The sequence below is a fragment of the Ursus maritimus genome, unplaced genomic scaffold (assembly GCF_017311325.1).
Source record: "Ursus maritimus isolate PB19 unplaced genomic scaffold, ASM1731132v1 scaffold_29, whole genome shotgun sequence".
Lineage (NCBI taxonomy): Eukaryota > Metazoa > Chordata > Mammalia > Carnivora > Ursidae > Ursus > Ursus maritimus.
The window spans coordinates 7,362,256-7,389,567 of NW_024425452.1; the positions used below are offsets into that span (position 1 = coordinate 7,362,256).

Here is a 27,312-nt window from a genome sequence, read left to right on the forward strand (position 1 = left end):
CCTCGGTGAATTTTAGCTGTCATTATTAACGCTATCCACACAGGGAGCCTCTGCATTACAGGTACACATAAATGTCTTTGTGTCTTTAAATGAATCTTCCTTTATTCTTCTGTTGGCTATGTCATGGTGATATTAATGCACAATACTTAGGTCAATCATGACCTCTTTTAGCCTGTTCTTCTCTTCTCTGGCTTCCTGCAATTTCATCTTTAAGAGGGCCCCACATGCAGAAAATGCAGAGTCTGGCCCACTTCAGTTTTGAAGAAATAGGACTAGGAAGTTCATTTGCAATGTCACCACCTCCTGAGCTTGCAGTACCCTAACAAATGCCATCTCCACATTCTGAGCATGGACCTTAGTTTTCCTACTCTCATGTGTCCAATCTGCTCCCAGTTCCCACTATTTTTACTGGCTGACCAGTCCCAGAATTCTTTGCTTTCAGGCATTCAGCAAGTTATCAGTACTGATACTCCGAAATATCTCTTTTTTTTTAAAGATATTATTTTATTTATTTGACAGAGACAGCCAGCGAGAGAGGGAACACAAGCAGGGGGAGTAGGAGAGGAAGAAGTAGGCTCCTAGTGGAGGAGCCTGATGTGGGGCTCAATCCCAGAACACTGGGATCACGCCCTGAGCCGAGGGCAGACGCTTAATGACTGCGCCAGCCAGGTGCCCCCAAGATTCTCCGAAATCTCTTTATAGCCCGGGCATGATTAGCCTGGTTTCCTGTGCTTCCTCTCCGTGAGACAAATCTTCATTATCTGTCAAAAACTTTATATCTCTCCTTACTTCCTCACTTGTGAATTCAGTACTGCTACATTTCCTATGGCCTACATTTTCCATTGTTTTATTTTCTGATTACTCTGCTTTAGCTGAGTTGAGGTTTCCTCATTGTCTTCTAACTCTAGCTTACTAGTTCATTTTCTGTACACTTGTTCAAACTGCTGCTATGGCATGGCACACTTGCCTCATTCTCTTTATATACTTTCAGACTCGAATTTCTAGTTTAAGTCCCCAAGAGATTTCACTAATCATTATGATGGGGTTTTGGAATATAGGTGAAGTTCAGTGGGGTGAGTTCTGGAGCTGACAGCCAAGAAAGAATCTTGAGACATTTCTGGTGCAAAAAGGTGGTTTTATTAAAGCACAGGGACAGGACCCATGGGCAGAAAAAACTGCCCGTGTTTGTGAGGTGTGGCTGATTATATACTTGGGAGCTGGGGGAAGTAAGGAAAACGGAGGTTTCAAAAGGATTTTTGTATGGTAAAGAGGACTCACAGGATACCAGAGGACTTGCCATTGTCAAGTTAAGGTTGTTTACCCCTCTAGTAAGGCACTGACAGTAAGATAGGAGCTTCCTGGAGGAACATTGCACTTTGCGCACTTCAAGCATCTGTCAATGGAGTACAGATTGTAGGGACATTTAATTATATCTACATTGCCAATGTTTTGTTCTTGTAAATTGCTAAAGCTTCTGTAAACTGAGGGAGACTTCTGTCTTGCAGGATTGTAATCTCTTTAAGTTAACTATTTGTTTATTCCTTCGGGGCAGCTGGGAGTGCCTGAGGAATGTCACATATATCTCATGGGGGGATTTGCGGGGTATCAGCTTCTGCCTGTCCTCAGCTAACCTTCTGCTCCCCCATCATTTATGGCTCATGGTGCCCTTTCTTGTCTCTGAATTTGTTTTCCACCTATTGCTGTGTGTTTTCAGACATGTTACCTTCAGCACAGAGATTATGAATTATGATTTAACACTGGCTAAATTTATAAATGCATGTGAACTTGAGCAGGCAGGTATCATATTGAAATCAAAACCATCAATTAGATAAATAAGTTAAAAATGAAAATGGACATTGATTCATAAGTATCTTTTTCTTGAAATTTTGTGGTATAAATCAATATGCTATTCTAAATACACTGAGAATATTATGTGTGTATGTACCTGTGTTGCAAAAAACCTATGCTACACAATATATGCATATGTATATACATAGATACATGTACCTATATACATATATTATAGATTTTTATAACATTGTAGACACCTAGCTGGTTGCCATGGTAACAAAAATAAAGATGATAATTATGATGATGGGATTGAAAGATAACTGGCAATAAGGACATGTGTCTCTTAACTTTCTATGGTACCTATACCTTTGAGGGAGATATATGATTAGTACTTTATATTAAGTATTAGGACTATGGGCAAGTTATTGGATCTTCTCTGTAGCTTCTCCCTTATTAAAACAGGAAGGTTATTTTGGCTCCCACACATGCTCTGGAAGAAAACAGAGAAGGAGAAGCAAAAATAAGCATTTTGCACTAGGAGAAACCAACAGCGAAGGAGCATAGCAAGCTGGCACTAGGTCTAAGATCCCTCCTCTTGCCCTGCCTCACTGGCTGCTTCTGCTCTCATGAAGTCATCACTGGAAAGCAAACCCTGGCAGCATGAGAGGATATCCTGAGATCTGGCCTGCAGTCTGACAATATCTTTTTGGCACATTCTAGTGTAAAATATTCCTATTAGTACTCCACATTCATTCTGGCTACTGAGCATAGCCAATTGCAGGAGCCAAGAGGAAATTCTCTGTTGAGGAAACGCTGTGGGATACAGAGGAGCAGGTGAGCACAGCAAGAAGTGGGGCCCATTTTTTGACCTTCAAAGAAGGATAATTTGCAGTTATCTATCCTTATCTATTTTAAAATAAAAATGAGAATTTTCATAGGAGTAAGAGGAAAAGGCAAAGCACAAAGTGGGAATAATTACATCAATGCATGTAACAAAAATTCTCCAGCTGGTAACAAGGAAAAAGATAATTCCTGAAATCTTACAGTTTGTATAAACCCTAGAGCTCTTGGTGAAAATGAATTTCTGAGGTTGATCTTAGTATAGAAACTATTCTAGCATTTTCCCAAGTATTTTCGTTAGGTTGCAATATTGTTTTTTGGGAGCAAAACTGTTTTGGGAATGCTGGGTTAACCAAATGTTAATGGGTTCCCTTCAGTGATGTAAATGCCTTTTTAAAATATGCTGATGTGAGATAAATACAGTACACATTGTTTTACGTTGATTTCATCATTGATTTCCTCCATATTTTCATAAAATATATATATAAAGATTTTGCAAGATTAATACAGACTACATTTAGGAAATACGCGACCTATTCCATAATGAGTCCTAGACAACTTGAGATGAGAAAAGAGTTCTGGGTTTCTGTAAACTACCCATACTATTTTTTCTATAATATTCTGGAACTCCAATGGGCTCTGTACCAATTAATATTACCCTCAATATAATGGTATGTCGGAGTAATTTCAACTAAATGACAGGTTTTCTGTTATTACCCCTTCCAATTGTAGTTCACATTTCCTTATGTAAGTTTTCTTTGTCTAAATGCGTGACTTAACACTTGTTATGCCATTAAGTATTTGTGCGGCATGTTGTATTTGTAATCCACAGGAACTGTACCTCTCAGTATTGGTGCCCTGTAGTACTTTCCTCACCTTGAATTTCTACTGGTCCTTTGACATGCTTTTACCAATAAAATGTAAAAGAAAAGATGCCATTCAATTCTGGCCCTAAACTTTAAAAAGGCCCAGCAGTTTTTGCTTTTTCATCTTGGAAAGTTAGCTAATAGAATCAGGAACCATGCTATATAAAAAGAGAGATCCAAATTCTCCTCGGGGAGAGGAGATGGACAGTTCTGATGGATGGGAAAACACCTGGAAAGAGACCCTGTGCAAAAGAAATGAGGTGCCCCAATTGACCACACCAAGCCCTCAGACACACGGGAGAGGCTTTCTGAGCCCTTTCACCTAGGCCACCCACAGACTGAGCGCAGCCACATAGAAACCATGTTAGATGTTTCCACTCAACCAAAGCCATCAAAATCAAATGAAAAGAACCTTGAGGGTAGCTTTGCCCAAATTTCTAATCCACTGAAATACAGACAATCAAAAGAAGGCTTTTTTGCTATTAAATTTTAAGATGGTTTATTAGATGGCACAGATAGCTGAAATAGAAGTTTTCTTTTTTTTTTCCCCATCTTTAGGCTACAACATTTGGTGAAGATATATAAGTTCACCATACAGATAAATATAAATCAATATAATTATCAATATGAGGCAGAGGAGGAAAATATTAGGAGGTTGGTGTGTGTATTAATATAAGTTTGAGAGAGAACTTGTCATTGGAGGATCTTGTCATTTTTCTTTGACTTCTTAAATCAGGTAGGATTGGTATCAAAAAGGGATTCCACAGAGTGGAGCCAATAGGCTATGAATTAAATAAATAGAATAGGTTGATAAGGTATTGGCTCTGGAGAATTATTCACACATGTATGTGTACAGGTATACATGTGCACATATATATATAACTGTATAGAATATGCATATAAAACCAACTGTATAGAATATATATAAATGTATATGTATATAGATATACTTGCATATATATCACATTACTATAGGATATATATATAAATTACACATATCTAAAATATACATATGTATTACATATGTATATATGCAAATATATACAACTATATAGAATATACATACACATAGGAAATCCAAATATAATATATCCGGATTTATACCAAGAAATTTACATGATTATTTTCTTTTTATTGAAGTATATTTAACATATGCTACATTAATTTCAGGAGTACAGCATATTGATTCAACAATTCCATACAGTACTCAGTGCTCACCATAAGTATAGTCACCATTTCATCTTTTGTCACCATACAACATTATTACGATATTATTGACTATATTCTCTAAGCTCTACTTTTCATTTCCATGACTTATTTATTTTATAACTGGAAGTTATCTTAATCCCCTTTGCCTATTTTGCCCATTCCCTCAGCCATCTCTCCTCTATGTAGTTTTTTTTTTAGATGCCACATATAAGTGAAATCATATGTTATTTGCCTTTTTCTGACTTATTTCACTTAGCAGAATGTCTAGATCTATCTGTGTTGTCACAAATGGCAAAATCTCATTTTTTATGGCTAATATCCCATTGAGAGAGAGAGAGAGAGAATGTGTATGTGTATACACATAGAGATGTGTGTATGTGTGCGTGTGTAAACCCGACATCTTTATCCATTCATCTACTGAGGGACACTTGGGTTCTTTATATATTTTGGCTATTGTAAATAAAGCTGCAATAAACGTAGGGGTACATATATCTTCTCAAATTATTGTTTTTGTTTTCTTTGGACAAATGCCCAGCAGTGGGATTACTGCATCATATGGTATTTATGTTTTTAATTTTTTGAGGAAACTCCATACTGTTTTCTACAGTAGTTGTGCCAATTTATGTTCCCACCAAGAGTGCACAAAGGTTCTCTTTTCTCTACATTCTCGTCTATACTTACTGTCTTTTTGATACTAGCCATTTGACTGGTTGGAAGTAATATCTCACTGTGGTTTTGATTTGTATTTCCCTGGTAAGTGATATTGAGCATCTTTTCACATGTCTGTTGGCCTCTTACATGTCATCTTTGGAAAAGTGCCTATTCAGGTCCTCTACCCGTATTTTGATTGGATTGTTTTATTGGCGTTGAGTTGGATATTAACTCCTTGTCAAATATATGATTTGGAAAGCATTTTCTCCCACTAAGTGGGTTGCCTTTTTGTTCTGTTGATGGTTTCCCTTGTACTACATAGCTTTTTATTTTGGTGTAACCCCAAGAGTTTATTTTTGCTTTTGTTTCCCTTGCTGAGGACACATATCCATAGATATGTTGCAAAGACCGACATCCAAGAGATTACTGCCTCCATTTTCCTCTAGGAGTTTTATGGTTTCAGGTCTCATATTTAGTTCTTTAATCCATTCTGAGTTTATTTTTGTGTGTGGTGTAAGAAAGTGGTCCAGTTTCATTCTTTTCCATGTAACTGTCCAATTTTCCCAACACCATTGGTTGAAAAGACTGTCTATGCTGCATTGAATATTCTTGCCCCCTTTGATGTAGATTAATCGACCATATAATCTTGGGTGTATATCTGGGCTCTTTATCTTGTTCCATTGATCTATGGGCTTATTTTTGTGCCAGTGCCATGCTGTGTTCTTTATCTTTGTAGTGTATCTTGAAATCTGGGATCATGATACCTCCAGCTCTGTTCTTTCTCAAGATTGCTTTGTTTATTGCAGGTCTTCTGTGGTTCCATACAAATCAAAGGATTATTTGTTGTGCTACTGTGAAAATGCTATTGGTATTTTCATATCGATGGTATTAGATTTGTAGATTGCTTTGGGTAGTGTGGACATTTTAACATTATTCTTCCAATCTCTGATTATTTTTTGGTCTGTGTTGTCTTCAGTTACTTTCATTAATGTTTTACAGTTTTCAGAGTACAGGTTTTTCACCTCCTTGGTTAAATTTATTCCTAGGTATTTTATTCTTTTTGGTACCATTGTAAATGAGATTCTTAATTTCTTTTTCTGCTATTTCATTATTAGTGTATAGAAATGTAACAGATTTCTGTACATTATTTTGGTATGCTGCAACTTTACTGAATATGTTTATTCTAATAGTGTTTTTGGTAGAGTCTTTAGAGTTTTCTATATATAGTATCAGGTCACCTTCAAGTTACTAGTTTTACTTCTTATCAATTGGATGACTTTTATTTCTTTTTTTTTTTTAAGATGTATTTATTATTTGAGAGAGACCGAGAGAAAGCAAGAGAGCAGGGGGAGGGGCAGAGAGAGAGAGAGAATCCTGAATCAGACTCCCTGCTGAGCATGGAGCCTATGTGGGGCTCGATCCCAGGACCGAGATCATGACCTGAGCCAAACCCAAGGGTCAGCTGCTCAACTGACTGAACTGCCCAGGTACCCTGGATGACTTTTGTTTCTTTTCTTGTCTGATTTCTGTAGGTAGGACTTCTAGTACTGTGTTGAATGAAAGTGGTGTGAGTGGACATCCTTGTCTTATTCCTGATCTTAGAGGAAAAGCTCTGTTTTTCACCAGGTAGTATAATGTTAGCTGTAAGCTTTTCATATATGGCCTTTATTATATTGAGGTATATTCCCTCTAAACCCACCTTGTTGAGAGTTTTAATCCCTTTATCATTATGTAACGCTTTTCTTTATCTTTTGATACAGTCTTTGAATTTTGTCTGGTATAAGTATTGTTAACCTGGCTTCCCCCCTCCCCCACTTCCATTTGCATAGAATATCCTTTTCCATCTCTTCACTTTCCATCTCCATGTGTCTTTAGGTCTGAGGTGAGTCTCTGTCAGCAGCATATAGATGGGTCTTGATTTTTTATACATTCAGTTACCCTTTGTCTTTTGATCAGAACATACAGTCCATTTACGTTTAAGGTAATTATTGATTTCATTTTGGCAAATTGAATTATCATTTTGTTAATTGTTTTCTAGTTGTTTTTGTAATTCCTGTCCTTCTTCTCTTCCCATGATATGACTTTTTTTTAGTGTTATGCTTGGATGCTTGGATTTCTCTCTCTTTTTTTTTTATCATAGATTTTTGATTTCTGGTTACAACTGGGTTCTTATATAACATGCTATGAGTATAGCAGTCTATAATTTGATGATTGCTTAAGATTGAACACATTCTATACAGCACTAAATTTTTACTCCCCTGCCACATTTTATGTATGTATATATATTTTTATTTTGTGTGTGACTTGACTAATTTTTGTAGATATAATTGATTTTACTACTTTTGTGCTTCAGCCTCTATACTGGATTAATACATGATTAATCTATTACCTTTACTATGTGATAAACAGCTTTGAGAAACTCTCCATCCTTCCTTCTGTTCTGAATGATAACCTTGCTAGGTAGAATATTCTCGGTTGTAGGTTTTTTCTTTCAACACCTTGAATACATCATGCCACTCTCTTCTGGCCTGCAAAGTTTCTTTTGTAAAATCACATGATAGCCTTATGAGGTTTCCCTTTTATGTACCTGCTTTCTTTTCTTTTGCTGCTTTTAAAATTCTCTCTTGAATTGCTTTTTGCCATTTTAATTAGTATGTGTCTTATGTGGATCTTCTTGGATTTATTTGTTAGAGGGATGTCTGTACTTCCTAGACCTGGATGTCTGTTTCCTTCACCAGATTGAGAAAGTTGTCAGCTATTATTTCTTCAAATAAGTTTTCTGCCTCCTCTTCTTTCTCTTCTTCTGGGATACCTATAATGCAAATGTTATTATGCTTGATGATGTTGCTGAGTTACCCTTAACCTATTCTCATTTTTATTGTTTTTTTTCTTTTTGCTGTTCAGCTTGGCTGCTTTTTATTGCCTTGTCTTCCTTTCTTCTGTGTCTTCTAAGTCATCGTTGCTTCCCTCTAGTGTGTTTTACTGAAGTTATTGAATTCCTCAGCTCTGTCTGGTTCTTTTTATTTATTTATTTATTTATATCTCTGGTGAAGTTCTCACTGAGTTCATTCACTCTTATCTCAGGTCCAGCAAATATCTTTTTGACCTTTATTTTGAATTCTTTATCAAACATTTTTTTAAATCATCATTTCACTTAGCCCCTTTACTATGATTTTGTCTTATTCTTTCATTTGGGGCATATTCCTCTGTCTCCTCATTTTGTCTCTCTGTTTCTATGTGTTAGGGAGGTCAGCTATATCTCCTGGTCTTGAAAGAAGTTTCTCTGTGTAGAAGAGGTCCTGTGATGCCCTGTAGTGCCCACTGGTCCTGGTCACCAGAATGAGATGCTCCAGGGGTATCCCCTGTGTAGGCTGCTTGTGCCCTATTGTTGTGGCTAAGCCACAGTTGCCCTCAGCCCAGCTGCTGCAATGACTGCTTTGCCTGCTATGGATACAATGGGCAGGGTTTGGTTCTTGTGCTGTTAAGAGGCCTTGTTTGAGGTCACCACAGGTTTATTGGAGGGGGGTGCTGGCAGTCAGACTAGTGTCTGTGATTAGTCACCTCACAGCTGCAGGTGCACTGAAGGGCAGGTTATGCTCCCTGCATGGCCAGTTGAGAGGCTGTCATTGGTGGGTGGGGCCAGTAGCAGACTAGATGTCTGCAATTACCTTCTCTGACGCAGCTGCAAGTACACTAAAGTGCAGGGGTTGCTCCTTGTGCAGCCAGTTGTGAGGTCTGGCAACTGTGGGTGCACTGGTACATGAGGTTATCTCTTGCTCTCCTTAGGCCAGGAGTTGCTTTGGAGTGGCACAGGTCCCTGCTGGGCCTGCCTGTAGGATGCACCAGAGCAGGAGATACTTTAGAGGGTTGCCTGCAGAGGCAGGCAGGTCATATGGTGTGGCTCCACAGGGGAACAGCTGGGAAAGGCAAGTGGTGGTAACAAGGTAGATGAAGAATATCAGAACTGGTTCTTTCAAGCATCTGGCTATCTAGGCTGGGGAAGAGAAAAAGAAATGGCACCTGCCAACATTTGTGTTCCTGAAGATGTCTCCCAAAGGTCCATACCCCACCAGAGCATGTTCTAATATCACACCATAATTTTTTATGTATACCCCAGGTGTTGTTCAAACTGCTTCTATGCTGTGTCATTAGCCAAGTTATTTATTATGCTGGCTCTTTAAGGGCAGAGACTCAATTTCCTATTACCCTCCAGTTCTTCTAGAGTGTAGCCCACTGATTTTTAAATCTCCTGAAGTTAAGTCCAGCTGTTTTCCAAAGTCAGATCTTATAGGGACTTGTCTTTCCAGTATGGTTCCCCAGTGTTAGGGGTACCTGGTGTGGGGTCTGCTCCTCTTGATTGTCCATGCTTGTGATGTCCCTCCTACTGATGCTTAGATTCCCCAGGGATTTGGTTCCCAACCACATCTCTGCCAATTCTACCCTTTTGGATCTGTGACTAACTGTGGAAACTGTGTTTTGCCAGTCTTCAGGTCATTTTCAGAATTAGTTGCTTAGATGTTGTGATGCCCTGTAGTTCCCCCTGGTCCTGGTCACCAGAGTGAGATGCTGCAGGGGTGCATGGGATGTGTCTGTGGGATGAAGTCAGCTCAGGATCCCCCTACTCTGCCATCTTCTTGCCTTCCCTCACAAATTTACACAATTTATCTAATTTAATCTTTAACAATCCTAAAAACTAGGCATTATACTCCTCAAATTATAGGAGAGAAAGTGGAGATTCAAAGTGTTATACCTTACTTAAATCATAAAGGATTTGACTCAAAGTTCTCATGTTGTCAGTATTCCAGTCCATCTCTTTTCAGTCAGAATGACTGGGAAAATTATCCAATTGATGTTATTTAGCGCAAATTACAAGTGGCAGCAAATTAGTAAATTCTTGTGTGTGTTGTTTATGGCACTGTTTGTGAGCTGCGACCAATCAACCCATCAAAATCATGCCAGTATATTGGACTTTGTACACCCTGAAAAGTCAAAATTCATTATAAAAACCCTATCAACCAAGGTTTGTTCTAGACTAGATTATCACAGAGAGCAGTGCTTCTCAGACATTGTTTCTATGAATTAAGGATCCTATTAAAACAGAGATTAGAGTTCAGTAAATCTTGTATGAAACCTATTATTCTGCAGTTATAACAAGTACTTAGAGGATGGTAGCCATAGACAACACTATCAAGGATCTAGACAAGATGGGTCTCACATGCTTTTCTCTGCATCTCCTCCCCTCCCACCATTTCCTGCCAATAGATTACTAACCTGACAATACCCTGGCTCCATTGGAATTCAAATATTTTCCCATTTTCCAGTCTTTCACATTTTACTTGTACTTTAGTCTTATACTCTCGTCTTTCAAATTTTTGAATTAAAATATTTAGGAAAATAATTCCAGTCAATGAAAATAGTTTTAAATTCAACTCTTCCAGAAAATATTATTTGCTTAAAACAGATTTCTGTACCTTTATTCATAAAATATAATTAATGGTGAAACTTTGTACCTGGAAGCTTATCAATCAGGAAACAGGGTTTTTCTTTCCATTGTTGTTTGGCAAGGGCATATTTTAGTAAATACTCAGGAACAGCATTAGGCATTAGAGGATTATCCTTTTTGGTTAAATGGAGGACTAGCTATGTATTAAATTGGACCACAAGGAGATAATGCAAGCTATATATTTTTTCTCAATTTCTTACTCAGCTGCTAGGATCATAAGTTTGAGAGTTGTAATGAAGTTTTTTTATATATCATATCTTTCAATATGTCTTATATGGCATGATTAGGTTTAAACTATGATTCGATTGGTAAAGTACTGTGAATTTTTGCTAAACTTTAAATGGACTCATTATAACCAGGCAAAAATAGTTAGAATTTCATAGAAATTGATTCCAAAAGAGATTATACTGAATTTACTTTCCAAAAACAATTTTTATCACTTTTACTAGGTAAACACTGACATAACGATAAATCGAATGTAGTATAATCTATTCAGAGTATACAGTGTCTTGGTTAGACTGTTTTGGTAATAAAAATTGCCTGCCACTCCGGAAAGAAAGGATAGACTGAACTCTTCAAGAAGTACATAGAATTTTATAAGCATTGAGAAAGGGATCCACCTGTTTAGTTTAATTCTGTAAAAAGCCTAGTAAAGTAAGGATCTGTCCCTTGATACAATTATGTGTAACCTAACTGCTTATTTAACACTTGTCTCCTAGCTGCATATTCTTTTGAAATAACATCTGTTTCAGCTTGTGCCTTGACTAATTACAAAGTTATTATCAAGTATCTAAGTCCAAATATATACCCAAAATTATTGATAAGATAAATATCTCTCCTCCTAATCACTGGCTCAAGAAAAAAAAATGGATAGCTGGTTGTCTGAAATTCCAGGAAAAAACAAAACAAAACAAAATACCATATTTTTGTGGGGAGTGTTGGTTATGAGGAAGAGGGAAGAATAGGATTGGGAGAATTCTATGGATAATTCTTCAACCATTTCTTTTAAAAAAATAATCTGCATGTAGTTAAAGTGAAATAGAAATAGGATTCTGCGAATTCACTGTTTTCATGCAGAAGTTTATGTGTATTTTATGAAGACTATTGGATCACTGTTAAGAATCACAGCACATCTCTTTTGCAAACAATAACCATAATATTCACAAAAAAAAAGTAGAGACCTATGGTCAATGTTCTCAAAAGCCTGGAACCAGCCTCAGAGAATGGATGAAATGGCATTTGAGGGCAGCAATCAGTTCTATTCACAAACTATAATGAGCATCAGAAGCATGTGAGAAGATTTGTAAGCAAAAAGATGCATCTGACCCCACTAGGCTTTCTCCCTGCCCCCATGAAAAAGAAGAGATAAGGTAAGGTGGGGGAAAACGTGAGGGGGCCGTGAGTACTAAAGAATCCAACTGAGTTAATTTTTATCCTCTTCTGCCCCAGAAAGACTACATCAAACAATTTAATGTCAAATATACTACCATAATTCAGCTTTTCAGCAAGATAAATTAACCCTATCTAAATTTTAGTTCATCACAGAAATATTACTATACTTCAATTAGGCCAGTTCTTACTTGGCACCTGAGTCACTAGTTTTTGTCACCTCCTGAAATTTTTCTGTTTTTTACTAAGGGGCTAATATGAGCAGGCCTGACCATGTTTAAATAGTCTCAGTATGATGGTTAATTTTATGTGTCAACTTGGCTGGACCACAGTGCACAGAAATTTGGTCAAACATTATTCTGAATATTTCTGTGAAGGTGTTTTTGGATGAGATTAACATTTAAATCAGCATACTTTGAGTAAAGCAGACTGGATAAGGCCTACCCACTTTATAGAATACAATCAATCAGTTGAAGGCCTTAATAGAACAAAAACTGACTCTCTCTTGAGTAAGGAGTTCCAGCAGTCTGCCTTTGGAATCAAGCTTCACCCCTTCCCTGGGTTTCCAGCCTGATGCTCTACTCAACAGATTCTGAATGTACCAAGGCTTTACTACTATATAACTCAACTCCTTAAAATAAATCTCCCTGTGCATAAACACATCCTGTTGGTTCTGTTTCTCTGGGGAACTCTAACACGTGCACAATAAATTTTCCTTTCATAAATCCATATTTATTAGGAAAAAACTGCAAAGCTCTAAAAGGAAGATCTCATTTAGTCATAATTAGGATTACCCTAGAAGATTGGCAAAATTATGAGGTGCTCTGGTATGCAAAAGCAAACTAGTCCTTGTCGATGATTCTTCGTTTATTTATTTGTTTGTTTGAGAGGGAGAGAGCATGAGTGCAAGCAGGAAGAGGAGGGCAGAGGGAGGAGGAGAGAGAATCCCAAGCAGGCTTCATGCTTAGCAGGGACCCCAACAGGGAGCTTGCTCTCAGGACCCCAAGTTCATGATCCGAGGTAAAATCAAGAATCAGACACTTAACCAACTAAGCCACACAGGTGTCCTGATAATTCTTTTATTCCTTGATCCAAATTTATCAAGTTCAACTTTGGTGACTCCTATGATGACTCTAGTCACTTGTTCACATGAGGCATATATGCTTGGATCAAGAGAACTCAGAGATCCTTGCCTCTGTCTGCTTAATTCATCTCTTGACTGGGACTGACAATTCTATAAACTTCTATGTAGATATAGACTGTTTCCCAGAATTTTCTGGTGCCTAGCTGAAAAATGCAATTTCTTTCTCAGGACAGGAAGAAATAATGATAAAGCTATAGAATGGAATTTCGCTAGAAACTAGTGTACCTTCTCCCCACCCCCAATCTTTAATATGTGACCCCCTGGTGCAAAGACATCATCTAAATGGTAAACATATTTCTTCTAAATGATTGCAGTTGCTGCAGAGGTATCATTCCAAGGCTCTGGCTATGCTGATTGAGTTAGAACTGTCTCTCTAACTTAAGTCTGGACTCAATGACAAATGCTTATGCTAATTGTTTGATTTTAATTGCCTGTAATTAATGGCCTATGTCAGTTTCTTTTCTGACACCACATTGAATGTTTTAATTTGGGCATGGAATTCCTTTCAAGGAGTAAAAATTCATATACTATTCATAAAGTTGTGAGCTCTTAGTCATAAATTTTAACAAATCCTTTATTAGTTATTCCACTATCTTAAATTAGAAACTATTTTACTTACAGCAAAAATACTGGAAATATATGTATCCATATTATCTATATCTATTCATATATATATCACAATAGTCCTAAACATTTCTAATATATATGTATCCATATATATATATTATATTCTAATATATATGTATCCATATATGTATATATATATATACACACACGTGAGTATATATAAGTGTATATATTTATGTGTGTGTGTATCACAATAGTCTTAAAAATTCTAATGCCTATTATTATCTAAATTATGATTTAAGCACTTATTATAATAAATTCCTAACTGCAGCACTATATCTAAGGAAAAAGAGAACAGGATGTATCTATATAAAAGCATTGTTAGCCAGCAATTATAATTTTGTCTATTTGTCTTTTATCACTTTTGTGTATTGTGATTCAAGATCAGAATTCAGGAGTCTTCTCTACTTTTTATTATGTGCTTTAGCTCGGTAATAGTATGATTATGTGGTGTCCCCAGAACCATGTGCTCTAGGAAGGAGGCATTCCTAAAATGGTGAGAAATTAGAAGCAATTAGTATAATTTTCCATTTCCATATTAGAAAATGCACATATAACTACAGATATTCCTTGACTTTGGATGGCATTCATAATCCCAATAATCCCACTGTAAATTGAGAATATTCACTTAATACATCTAACATATTGAACATCATAGTTTAGTCTTGCCTACCTTAAACACACTCAGAACACTTACCTTAGCCTACAGTTGGGCAAAATCATATAACGCATAGCCTATTTTATTATAAAGTACTGAACATCTCTTGTAATAATATTGAATAGCATGCTGAAAGTGAGAAACAGAATGGTTATACGGGCACAGAAAGGTTATAAGTATATCAGTTATTTACCTTCCTAATCGTGTGGCTGACAGAGCTGTGCTCACTGTCGCTGCCCATCATCATGACTGAATAACTATACTGCATATCGTTGTCCCAGAAAAAGATCAAAATTCAAAATCTGAAATAGTTTCTACTGAATGCATATTGCTTTCTCACAATTGTAAATTCAAACAATCGCAAGTTGAACTATTGTAAGTTGGAGACTATATATGAAAACTCAATATTTTACTATTATAATTATTTTACACCATGTATTAAAAGAGAAAGTTTTAAAAAAATACTTTCACACAGCTAGGTACTTTACTCAATAACATTTAAGTATCAATTCCTACTTATCTTAGTAAAAAATGTTTCTGATTAATCCTGAATCTCTTGATGGATGCAACTCTTTTAACATGTGTGTAGATATTTCTCCATCTAGTCTAAGATCCCTGTGGGTAAAGACCCACTAGGTTATAAATTCTGTGCTTCAGAGCTTAGTACCCCCACCCCCAAATTTTCTGTTCCCATCTTGATCCAGGCAATCATTGTGATTGCCCTCTGATTAAAACAACAATACCTGGTTGAATGCCCAGTGTCTGAAAACTCAAGATATTTAATTATCCCGCTTCACACCACTCCCGTGATGGCTTTTGCTCTTCCATAGTTTCCTGGTTTTCACTTACACTTCACCTAGTCCTTTCATTCTGACCTCATAGTCTTAACTTCTGATTCTGAAATTGTTTCTAGGTTAATCTCTCTGCATTGGTGTGAAAATGCCCATTATTCAGCTTAGGCCTCATCTTTTTGTGGAGTATGTAGAAGGTTTTTATGAAACCCACAATGAAGACCTACATTGAGATATTGAATCAAACCAAAGTGCTGCCAGTCTTCTCCTTGCAGGTATTGTGAGTGCTGGAGAGTCTCCCTGCTATGCCCCTCTTATTAGAAGGGATCTGCTTGGCTGGCTATGATTGGCAATCACAGCCTGAGTTTCTCTGTGTCCTATTCACATTAATCTGAGCTCCTGAAACTCTTTCTCACCATATTCTGCTCTTCTTGTACTCCAGAGGACAAAACTTCTGCACCCCAGGAGTGCTCTTTTCTGGCTTTTCTTACTCTCCCCACCACCAGCTCCCTAGATCCAATCTGCCTTCCAGACTCAGCCCACATACATCATATCAGTTATGTTCTTCACTATTTGCTTAATCACTTCTAATAACAAAGAACTCACTTCTAAGTTCAATTGTTGAATAACTCAAAACCTCAGTAAGTTTGCCATCGTAACTCACAGATGGCCTTCTTTGATTTCCCTGTATTCCTTCTTATTTTATCAGACTAACAAACGTAAATGTGGAAGATTCTGGGTGCCCGTAGTCCCTCATCAAAAATGACTGCCAATAATCCTTTTAAAACACAACATCAATTTCTCAAATGTAGCCTTATAAATACTTATGATGAGGTCTCTTCACTATTACATTGGTTCACTTGAAAATAAATAAAAATATATACTTAGCAGGTATCTTGCTGAAGACTTAATGTTCAAATAAGTCCAAAACCATGCATTATATAGTATCTCAGCTAAAGGTGAGTTTTGAGCTGGACTATTTGGAAACGATCCCAGCTCAATCAATTACTAGTTGTGTGGCAATAGGCAAGTTATCCTCTCCAGGCCACAATTTGCTCATTTATAAAATAAGACTGAAGATAACAATACCTACATCGTAAGAAGGTTATTAGGATTAGATTGGTTGATTGGTTTATGTAAAGGACTCAAGTTAATTCCCAGTGTCTTCAACATGGTAGAATTAGGTTTTCCTTGGAGACAGTGTCCTATTTTTGTTTTCAGGTTATATACTTTTTATAATTGATGTAGTCTATGTTCAGTTTTTAAGGTGTTATACTTTAACTGATAGTATGTTTAAAGTTACATAAAATACCTAGGTCTATTTACTCAAGTTGCTCTTGTATTTAGAGAGATTTGTTTTCTTGCTTTCCAGTTCCTTTATTTAACTATAAGGCTATAATTTTATGCTTGTGAAAACATATCTGGTATTCATCCAATGTATTAGTGTTATTTGTCCCCGTTTTTTTTTAATCTGTGAATTTTGCAACATACCTTCAATGTTATTATACGTCATTAATGAAACAGCAGAATAATTCAAGTTCAAAGTCAGAACCCTGGGATAAGAGCCATTCAATCAGGATAATATTCATTTATTTAGTAAGAAGTTCATTTATTTATATTTACTGTAAATTACTTAATTCTACCTACCATTCCAGCCACATCTATTTGGTTTGTCCACAAGGATATCATAAATTCTTCAACAATCTGATCACTTTTCAACTTCATAACTATATTCCCTTCACATCTCTCATCTACATCACTGCTGGTCTTATTTGCTGGTCTCCTTGTTTCTACCTTTATCTTGCAGTCTATTCTCACTACAAGAGATGGAGTGTTTAAAACCTAAGTCTGACTATACCATTCTTTTGCTCATAACCCTCTTGGGCCTCCCTATTTTCTCACAGAAAAAGCCAGGATACTTGCCATCATCTATAATGTCACACCTGGTCTGACTCACGGTGACTCTCTGATCTCCCCTCTGTTTTAGCCTTTCTACAACATCTCCTGCCCTGCCCCTCAAATTTGTACCTTCATCACGTAGACATGCAGATGACCTTAACCTCTGCCTGGAGCACTCTCCCCAATATTTCTAAGTCCCTAGCACATTCTCCTCGTTTTTGTTCAAATAAGCCATTTTCAGTAAAAACTGACCATGACCTACAATGGCTACACTTGGTTATTGCATGATTTTTAAGGAGGCTATGCCTTCTTATCATGATTTTTTCTCTAATGAAAAACATAGTGTCAATAACAGAGGAACATATTATATCCAAACACTAGGTAGTCGGTGGCAGATACTCACATGAACTTTCTGGCTTATTTCTTTAAGTTAGAAAATCTTCCTCTGATACATATCAAGGTCATTTTCCAGGTAGTGCTGGCTTTTGCTCCTTCCCATGAAAAAGGAACCAAAAAGCTGAAGTATAGAATAGAATTATAAGATGAATTTTCTCAATAGAATTAATTGCCAAAGTAATTTCTATTGGCTTAGGTAGGCACATTTCCATATTTAATGAAAATACAGAACTGAATAATTGGCAATTATCAAGCAGAGAAAGGCATGGTACAATGTTAGGTTTTTAGAAAACACATTTGATAAATAACAATGATACTTATGTTGATCTGGAAACTAGAAACAAAGATTTACTAGAAATTAATTTTGACTTACTGATATGAAATTATAAATATGACTAGTTTTGAGCAATGCCCCTTTTCTCTTATTTTGGTTTAAATACATCTATGCTCTGAAAAGTGAATGGAGGATTTTACTCCTGTGGGCTGAAATATTAGGGTTTTCTGTGTATGCTTTTATGATTATCAGAATGAAATATGATAGTGCCATTTTTAGCTTGCCATTATCTGTGATGGACGTCATCCTAACACAATTGCTTGTACAGCATATGTCAGAAATAAGTCACACATGTCTAAAACAGCTATTTCACTAGGCAAATCTCTGTTGGCTATATTCTGCATGTGAGTCTCAAAATGCTTTAAATATAGAAAATGAACTAAAAATAATGCAAATAAAAGACTTTGATTAGTAAAAGGTAGGTAGGCCTATTACTTTCAGTGTCATTTAGCACAGAGCATAACAAAATTTATCATCCATATTTTGTTCTGCATAATAATGGGATCAGAGTTTCTTGTTCTTTTGTTTTTTTTGCGTTGTCGTTTTTTTCAACCGCCCTCCTGAGAGTTTTCATGTAACCTATAAACCGGTTTCTAAAATCATGCACTTGCAATTCAAGAGAACCTTGCTCTACCTAACTGTACCTCTGTATCATGGAACAAATACAGTAGAAATTGTCCAAGATCAAACTATTTTTTATTCCAGCCAGTGATATTGTGTTGAGAACAGATATGTTGAAAAACCTAAACACTGAGTTTAGCACTTAACCCAGTACTTACTGTGTGACAGAGGGAGGCTCTCCAACTATGGTGTAATTGATTCAAACAAGTAAATGCATTATATTTTCCAAATTTTTTTATATGCGGCAGTTATGGTGATCTTAAAATGGAAAATGACATTTTCTTAAGGCCCTTCTGTAGCTCCCTATGGCACATAAACTAAAATACAAATTTGTCCTTTTCTTAGACTTATGAGATCTACTCAGATGGACTCCTTGTCCTTCCTCCACATCATCTGGGTCATTACTAAGCTCTAAAAGCCAGTAGCAGCCTTTCAGTTATTTGCCCAACCAAACTCTTTCCCAACACAGAGATTTTATAAATGTCATTCTACCTAGAAAACTTTTTCTCATTAAAAAAAAGTGGGGGGCTCCTGGGTCAGTCGGTTAAGCCTCTGCCTTCACCTCAGGTCATGATCCCGGGGTCCTGGGATCAAACACATCAGGCTTCCTGCTCAGCGGGGAGCCTGCTTCTCCCTCTCCCCTTTCTCATTCTCTCTCAAATAAATACATACATAAAATAAACAAACAAAGACTAACCACTTAGGTCTCAGCCTAATATCCTCTGAGAGTAGATAGGATCTGCTGATCCTTCCCCACTTGCCTGCCATGTTTCACATAGTTCTGCCTATTATTCTCTATTTCAGCAACTTGTTTATTTCCTTCCAGGCACAAATGGCTTTATATAATATTTTATTAACCTGGTTTTGGTCTTTTGCATCAAGTAAAAAGTAAGTTTCATGTCTGCATAACCCATGCCTGAATAATCAGCTTTGAATCCCCAGACCTGGCACAAAGGATTTGCCTAATATTTATTGAATAAAAACTGATATTTGTCTTTTATTTTAATCTTTTAAATTATGAAATGTTAAAAAATGCACAAGTTTAGGGAACTAGTGAAATATACACCCTCATTTAAAACCTATCCAAATTTTGCCACTTTTCCTTCCCTTATATTTTTTACACATTTCTGTATTTTTCTTTGATAAGATTGTACACACTATGTCCTTTCCACATACATTTCTAAAACATACCTGTAATTATTCAGATTCTTGGGAAATATTTTTACCAACAGGATTTTTTAATTTGTGGATTTAGATTTATATTTGAGTTGTGCCTAGATTGAGATTTGTTCGTATTGTTTGCATATTAGCAATCATCTCTTAAAAAATGTATATTTTCTGATGTAAAAACAATGCCATGATCACGACTACTACAATTAATAATCTTTTGGTAGCATCTACTCCCCGGTTCAAGCCAGATTTCCTCCATCATCTCGTAAACATCTTTCCAAAGTCCAAAGTGTACATTAGTTTATGAATCTATGCTATATCCATATCTAAAGTCTCTTTAAACTTAGATCTAACTTTCCTTTTGTCCCCTGCCACTAACTCGTCACAGCAGCGGTACCAATGATCTTGTATACTGTCCCGTATATTGTAGCTGTTTTCTTCCTTGTGCATCATATAGCCCAAGAATGGATATTATCTCTAGAAGTTAATTACATTCAGGTCTCGATTTTGACAAGCTTGCTCCAGAGAAGGTACCATGTGCTTCAAATTAATTCATGCCAAAAGGCACAGAACGATTAGTTACCCTGACTACTTAGATTTGTGCATCAAACTTTTCACTAATGAAATCGTTGCTGGTGATTGTTACCAGAATTAATTGCTTCTCAGGGTGTCAATGTGGCGATTTTTCTAATTCTATCTTTACCTGCGCATTTGTTAGCTGAGATGATTCGGACTTTGCTCTGGGTGGTCCTTTGACCTCATTTTGCTCATATTATTGAGTCTGTGGGCTTACTGTTGTCTAGCTTTGTTGGGAGTATCCATGTGTTGTTTTTCTCTGATAATTTTTCTTTCTTTGTCTAACCCGTCTTGGGTTTGGTTTTTAATAGGGGATTTCTGAGGAGATTAAAACAAAGTGTCTTCCTGCAGTGATAACCTCTATGTCACCCTGCATGCTTTTACCTACTTTCTGTGTGCATCCCCAGTCTCCATTTCTGTTCTCTTTCTTCCCTTCTAAACATTTCTGGTCTAATTAGCGATTTAGTTTTTCAGTGTTAAAATGGAAGGGCAGAGCTGATTTTGCATATATAAACTGTAGTTAATTACACAGCTGTGTGCTGGAATTATGCAGGATCTTCTTTGAGAAAAAAACTAAAGCTTACTTCTCGGTTTAAAAAACTGTCCTTTAATGTCATTTTAATTTATGAAAGGACCCAGAATAAGTTCTGGTCTCAGACTGTCCCAAGGTATTTCTTGAAGCCAGTTCTTCTTGTCTATTTTCACTGGAAATAGCACTTTGTTCTTTCCCTGATAGTCCTTGGTAGTGTTAGGATGTCCTCTAAAATTCCTTGAAACTTACTTGAATTCCCAGGAGATATTTTCACAAATTAGATTTTTCATCTGTGGAGTTAGATTTATAGTACAGTTGAACATGGATTGTGATCATTTGTAGGGTTCAGGTTTCAGCCTTTTATCTTACTACAATGTGTGTATGCCCACCTGTGCTATTTATCTTGGGTGAGAACACCACTGATTGACAGCAGAGCTTGTCACTTCGTTAACACTGACTTCTGTCCCTAGGGACTGAGTGCTTCTCTTTGTGGTACTTGTGTCTAAACCAACGTAAGCACCCACTGAGTAAGGCCTAAAATTAGATGTGGTGAGAACAGCTGGAAATATTTTATATTTCCTTCTATGAACTGCTTCACTCCTAAGGGAAGAACTAAAGGTTACTAAATAAAGCCTTTGGAATGAGAAGAAATTTTGCCATTTACTTTGGGCTTCAGGATCACATCATAATTAGAACCACATTCATATCCCTCCTTTCCTATCAGATAAAAGTTATTAGGCTGTATATTTGGACTTGCAAGGTGTAGGTAATTTTACCAAATAATTAAGCTAAATGGTTATACGAAGAAGCCAATAAAGATCATTTGAGAATAAACTGGAGTTGGTTATAGGTTACAGTGTCTGTTTTCACTGCAAAAAAATGTATATATATATTGACATTAGAAGGTAACTGAAAGCCAGACAGGCTTCCTCCAGCCAAGTGTGATTTAAAAGATGTACCAAAACAGAACTTCCATCAAAATCTCTCAACCCTAAGGGACCACTCAACCTTTCCTAAACTGAAATTCTTATCAGCATCTACCTTTTCCACATCGCTCATCTGCAGATATTGCAACCCTGTGCCCAATATTATAATTAAATATTATGTGACAATTACACAAATATTAACCACAAAGAATTATTTTAGTCAACTTTCAACTAAGTAATTTGTCCCTAGTTATACGTTAAGGAAAAAAGATGCAATGAAGTATAAAACAGTGTTCAATAATGACACTGGTATATTTAATAGTAACATGGGTATTGACATAATGAAACTATCATCTACATTATGGGATGAGGCAAGTAATTACTTTAATGGCACATGGAATCAAGGTTTAATAGACAAGAAACAGATGCAAACAGAAAACGTTTAAATAGTTGATCAGAATCTCTGTTTCCTTAAAAATGTCAGTGTAAACTCTTCAGTGGCAAAAAAAAAAAAAAAATTCTCTATTGATCTTGATCACTGAAAAAGGATGGTATCTGACCCACTAGCAATGATTACTCCTTATATGGCCTCTGAACTCTGTTTTTCATAGAAAGCAAGGAGAGCAGCTCAGAAAGATGGCTGGTTTTTTTGTTTTTTAATCTGGCTGGCAAGAAAATATATGGTGTAATAACAGAAAGCAAATAATTTATCAAATACTGCTGGTATTGTGATAAACAGAAATTAGCCAATTTGAAAGAATATCTCTGGTTTAAATGGGCAATTTGAGTACAACAAAGAATAATGACTGCAATGGACTGAAATCCATGAAAGATGTTAAAAATCCATGATTTTAAAATAAAAAGAAAACAAATTGGTCATCTTGAAATTTTTCTAGCACATCAATTTCTTATTGTTCTGAAAGCTGGTAAATATGGGCAAAGAATCAAGAATATATCCTGCCTATACTATTACCACCTGCTCCTCAAGGTAATCAAGTAGTTAATGGACAGTTGCTCTTAGAAAATAGTTCCTACTAAAGTCAAAAAAATGTTTACACTCAACAGTAGAGATGGTAACATTGAGAGGTGAGTATAAATCAAATTTTGCTACCATTGATAATTAGGTTGCATTAGGTTGAATTTGTGAGATGAGTCTTTAAACCTACATAAAAAAGAATAGGATAATAAACATATAAGAAATGTCAAAACAACTAATAAAGAGTGTGAGGATTGGGGAGAAGGTGTGCTGCCACCAATGCGTCTCTGAACAGCAGGGACAGAATGAAACCACATCTTGGAGAGACAGTGAACAGGAACATTGAGGCTTACCATGGTGCCTGCCACACAGGAGTAGCTCCGATTTATTTGTGAATTGAATGGATCAGAGTAAGGACATACGTGTTTAGAGGTTTTGACTTTATTTATACACTGAGCAGCCATGGAAGGTTTTTGAGAAATGGATGAAAATATTTCCATCTGTGTTTTAAAAATATTTCTGTTGGTAAAGTAAAATATGTGGTTTAAGCGGTTAAACCTTGCTGACAGAGAAGTTAGTTGGTATATTAGGAGAGGATTGCAGATAAACAGTTAACTGGAAGTCCCAAGGAGTCAATGGATATACAAGAAATTGGAGCTTTAGAAACATCAAAATGGCAGGACCAGTTGAATGTGGAAGGAGAACGGAAAGAAGTAAAATAAACCTATTTATGTTTATTGCAACTCCTTGAGAGAAAAGGGATTATTAGATTATTACCAAAATTACTACAAGGAGACTTTTCTCTTTGATATCTTTAACCAGTTTGTGAGCATATGGTTATTATTTTTTTAATTATTTACTTTTCTTACCCACTGTTCTGCTGAAAGTAGCCAGAAAATGAGGTCAACTCAACATTTGCTTTTGCTCAAGGCTATAAGTGCTAAATTAATTCTTCCTCCAATTCAGAAAAGAAAGAAATCAATTACCCTTGCTGAAGGGTGGCTGTCCTGAGTGATTTTAAGAAAAACTCAGATCATTCTAAAGAAATGTCTGAAATATCTTGCTCAGCACTAATTTACGATCTCCAATGACGGTGTGCTTAATAGAGGACAAATTTTATCACCAGGGATTTTCAGGGTGAAACTGATATTTCAGTATTTCTATGGATATGCTGCACTGTCGGAGGTGAAGATAGGACAGGTCTAAGGCTGAACCTTATCAGTAGCATGACAAGGACAATATCCATTTTACCCCCAAGGAAGATCTTTGTACCTGAAACTTCCTGACTCCCTTTCCTCTTCATATTTCTTAATATATACTGTCTCTCATAAATGAGAATCGGAGACAGGACACTAGACTATGACCTGATGGAGGACAAATTTTTTTTTTTTTTAAATTTATTTGGGTAACCTAGGGAAGGAAGAAGGCAGCAAGTGGTTAAGTTAGGTTAGGAAAAGATACATAGAGCAAAACAGGAGAAAAAAAGAAAATCTAGCTTGAATGCTGGGAAAGCCTGAATGTCTGTCTTTGACTCTTGGCCAAACTAAGAGCAGTAGGATTTATGATGTGTTCTTCAAAGTCTGACATCTCCCTGGTGACCACCAGAGGCAGTTTGTTTACTGATAATTTCTACCCGGCATAACCAGTGAGCCAGCCTGGCTTGATGAGCTGACCATGTGGGCATAAAAACACCACTGGGAACTCCTGCTTTGAGTATGAGTGATTGAGACGTCTCGTGAGAGCTTTCAAATAATGAAACTTTAAAAAACTTTGCAAAGTGCATCCTCGGAAAAAGAACAGTAGGCAAGGGGACAAAAGAGAGAAACTGGGAGAAGTAGGGAGTAAATAGGGGATTTGAGAAAAGACTGCTTCAGCCTATTAAAGTAGTACTTTGGTGCAGAATTCACATAAATTAAGCTCAAGCCTGATGAAAAGCTATCACTGAAGTCACTAGTAAGTGCTCATTAGAGCTCCTATCTTAATCATTCATTTTTCTTAGGATGTACTACAAAAAGACAATAAATAAAACCCCATACATTGCTGAAGTGTGTGGCTGGCAATTGGTCCAGTAAAGGAGCATGATACCCAAGACTTGTGGCAAAATAGATAAAAACAAGAACAATGTTGTACAGGGTCAATGAAGATAAGGAGTATACTGCCTTGAAGTATAAAGCTTCATTATAAAGCGTTAGAGACAAAAGTTCTCTTGTTGTCTCTAAAACCTGGTAAGAATTATCATTTGAACCAGTGAACAGACAGAATACTGGTTTGAGAAGCTCTTATAATTCTGTCATTTGAGTTTAGATCTTACCTTTCTGTTTCCAGGAAAAAGAAAGCAAAGCTCTTCAAATCCCACATGACTTATGTATGCTGCCCTGGCTTGAAAAATCAGACATAATGCCAAGTTATTAATGTTTAAAATTAGACATTTCAATCTGGGCCCACATTTTAGTGCTATCGATTGTTTTATTATGGGTTGGGCTGCACATGATCAGACATGACTCATCACTATTTAGAGCTGAGACATTCCCTTTTTCACACTTTCAATTAAATAAAAATAAATTCCATCATTTCCAAATGATCAAAACTCCACTATAAAATAAACACGCTTCTCCTTTTGACTCTCTAGAATCAGTATGCAGTCATATAATAAACAGAAAGCAAATGACAACACCCAAAGGTTTAAAATTTTTAAATTTTAAAAACTATTTCATTCAAATTCCAGTCTGAAGTTTAAATATACACATCTATTTGTGAGCAGAAGCATTTTGAGTCCTAGGCTGGGAACTAGCACCTTGTCACTTCCACTGCATTGTTTTGGCCCCAATCAAGTTGGATAATCCAGATTTGAGGGAGGGGATGCTATCCTCTGTCTCTTGATGTGAGAAACTGCAAAGTCGCATTGCAAAGAGAATGGTAACAGGGTTGACTGAAGGCTTGTGGTCATTTTTGCCATCTACCACACCAGGGAAAATTCAAATAAAAATTTAGTGTCATAGGCATTACATTAAATTGTTTAAGATCCTGTCTGATTTTCTATTGTCTAAACAGATAAATCACTTTGCAAAAAAAAAAAAATTCCTCTGAAGGGAATTTCTTGGAATACTGGTTAACATTGTAATATAAATGAACTCAATTCTTAGAGATTTATAGAGAATTCTATAAGTATACATGTTACTTTTCCTAGTATTTAAGGACATCACTTCAATAACCCTGTGTTCTGATTTTTCTATTATAATCCCATAGTGTTTAAATATTTTATCATTTTATAAATTCCATTCCATACCCTCCAAATCTAGTCCATTTTTTACAGGTCTTATATCTTAATTTTTATTCCAGGAAATACAATTCTTGTATGAATAACTTCTAGTGTGTATGTATGTTTATACATATTAATTGGGCATAGAAGAGGCTGAAGTGAAGTTTAAGTTTGATTTACAAGATATGAAGTTTCTGGGTGCCTAGGTGGCTCAGTGGGTTAAGCATCTGCTTTCCACTCAGGTCATGATCCCAGGGTCCCGGGATCAAATCCCACTGGCTCCTTGCTCAGTGGTGAGTCTGTTTCTATATCTCTCTCTGCCCCTCCCCAGCTCACGCTCTCTCACTCTTGCACTCTCCTGCAAATCTTAAAAAGAGACTACAGGAAATTTACAGGTTAATAGGCCTCTAGGAGACTGATTGATGGCTAGAAAGCAGCTATAAATGTTGGGGAATATCTAGTAGTGAATAGCAACATCTATTTTCAAGAGAACTTTGTCAGGCACAGAACAGGCAGAACAGGCATTACCTGGAGAGTTAACCAGAAATGTAGTCATCGTGGGAGACACAGGAGTATCAGAGATCGCAAAGTAGACCAAGCAAGGGGAAGTCTAAACACACTGGGAGCTGAGCGTGGGCTGAAACCTATATTGCTGACGCTCTCTAACAAACAGCCAGGCCCCTACCAGCATCAACGATATTAATGCAGTGCACAATGAAGTCCTGGGATGGGAACTTGCCAGATCCTGAAGGTGGAAATATAGGTGAGAAGATTACTGGGAGAAATGGTTCATATATATACTTTTTAAAATGTCTTTAGTAATTATGGACTATTTTACTTATTGGGCACTTATATTTGCCATTTACTATTTGTGTGACATTTGATGTTACTTAACCTCATTGTTTGTTTTCCCTTATATAAAATGTTCTGATGTACTGGTAAGCACCTACAAGCACCTACTTCAAATCGTTATTGTGAAAATTAAATAAACTTTGGTAGCAAATCATCCCCAAACTTAGTGGTTTAAAACAATGGCAGCATTTATTTTGTTCAGAGATTTGCAATTTGTGCAGGGATAGGTTACCCCCGTCCTCCTATCAACACCTGGGGTAGCTAGAGGGCATTCTGTGCCTCCCTTTAGACACACCAGCAGA

General features: G+C 36.6%; 1 long non-coding RNA gene across 1 annotated transcript; it reads right to left on the bottom strand.

Moving 5' to 3' along the window:
* Window positions 1–1,309: 1,309 nt before the first annotated feature.
* On the bottom strand, window positions 1,310–26,894 carry LOC103664025. The gene is made up of 4 exons (XR_568906.2): window positions 26,687–26,894; window positions 25,211–25,278; window positions 17,772–17,885; window positions 1,310–2,281 (listed from the first exon to the last, which is right to left on the bottom strand). It is a non-coding gene; the product is annotated as an uncharacterized LOC103664025 (long non-coding RNA).
* Window positions 26,895–27,312: the final 418 nt, after the last annotated feature.